At 30.9% G+C, this 1,533-nt stretch overlaps 1 long non-coding RNA gene across 1 annotated transcript in view; it reads right to left on the reverse strand.

The window, feature by feature from the left end:
* Window positions 1-1,037: 1,037 nt before the first annotated feature.
* LOC112128053 overlaps window positions 1,038-1,533 on the reverse strand; it is a 126,645-nt gene continuing 126,149 nt past the window's right edge. Inside the window, exon 3 of the long non-coding RNA XR_002910843.1 lies at window positions 1,038-1,118. This is a non-coding gene — a long non-coding RNA (uncharacterized LOC112128053). The remainder of the gene's footprint in view (window positions 1,119-1,533) is intronic.

The following is a 1,533-nucleotide window of genomic DNA, read 5'->3' on the forward strand; positions in this document are numbered from 1 at the left end:
TCTGCATTTTCTTTATCGTGCCAACGTTTCGATCTTTATTGAGATCATCTTCAGGGCTCAAAGTGTTTGTCTTCTCTGTAATTGTGCCATTCTTGCGTGTCGTGTTGACAGTGATAAAGAAAATGTTTTTCTGAAACCTACATCACACCAGACCTCATCTCACGATTTCTGAATAATTATCCTCAAAATATGGGCCAGGGAGATTCATTTTACAGTTTTTAAACTGTTCGTTTCAACTCGATTCATTATCGACTAGAAAAATCATCCACATTCACTGTGTTTGAACTCAAAAAGGTCCTGATGAAGTTGATTTAATATGCGAAAACGTGCCTAAGGAACTGGCTGTTTTTCTTGTCTTTAAAAGTAATCTTGTTTTTTAGTAAAACCAATTTTTTTATTTTATCGTAACTAATCGTTCAGTAATATAAACATGACGTCGACTTTTATAAGAAAAGCGGCTTTTTACCGTCTTAAATTTGGCCCAAAGAAGTCAAGCCGGGAGAAAAGCAACAGCGTGAAATATTAAAACTTGGTAAAAGGTTCCTACTGGATGTGCAACATCGTTAAAGCTGCTCAACACGTTCACTTTTTGTTGTAAAAACCTTCCGCCCAACGCTAAGGCAAATTACTGTTCGCTTTTAGTTCTAATAAAATTTCTCCTTTAAAAAAAATTAACAAAGCGTTAAATGGAGACGAAATTAGGCAGACACAAAGAACGCGAGAAGGGAGTTTAAATTTAGTTAGAAAAGGAGACATTGTAAGAAAAACGAGAGGGACCTCAAAAAAGCCCTACAAAAGACAGTACAAATTAATCAAATGTTTTAAATAAAACTATTTTCACAATGTCAAACAAACTTTACCAATTATATATTTGTTAGAATATGTCGTTTTTAAGTTAAAATATTCACTCAGGAAAAGGAAAAAACCCATTGGATTATTTAAGCACATAGACAACCTTTAAAAAATCACCTAAATTGTTTAAATTTTTAAAGTGTTGTTAAAGATTTTTTAAATGAGAAATTAATAAAAATACTTACGAGACTGGGAGAACAGAAGTTTCGCACATCCAGCGATCTTTGCTGTTTCGTTTCCAAATCGGCTATGGTCCCCAAATATAGCTGAAAAAAAAAACAACATATTATTAACAATATTATCGTATAAATATTAAGCAGTTTTAAGATTTTTTTTGCACCAAAATTAATATGGCAAAGTATCTCTAGAAATACAAGAAAAAAATACAAGAAATAATTCGCAATGGGAAACTTGTAGAAATTAATTCTGTGTGTCCCTTTAGCTTAATTGTATTTTTTCGGTACAATATTTCCAGAAGGTAGGTTCTTATATTTTTTACAATTTATTTAGATAATTAGAAAAACTACTCAAATATGTTTTTTCTTGCGTACAAATTGTTCTTAAACTAACATAAGAGTAGTGTTTTTTTTTAAATAATGCGCCGAAACGTTTTTATTCGTATAATCTCCTGGGATGTATTTAAACTGAAGGTAATTTTTGAAAATTATAAATAATTTTTAT

This window comes from Cimex lectularius, unplaced genomic scaffold (genome assembly GCF_000648675.2).
Source record: "Cimex lectularius strain Harlan isolate CLEC.00 unplaced genomic scaffold, Clec_2.1 scaffold366, whole genome shotgun sequence".
Classification (NCBI taxonomy): Eukaryota; Metazoa; Arthropoda; class Insecta; order Hemiptera; family Cimicidae; genus Cimex; species Cimex lectularius.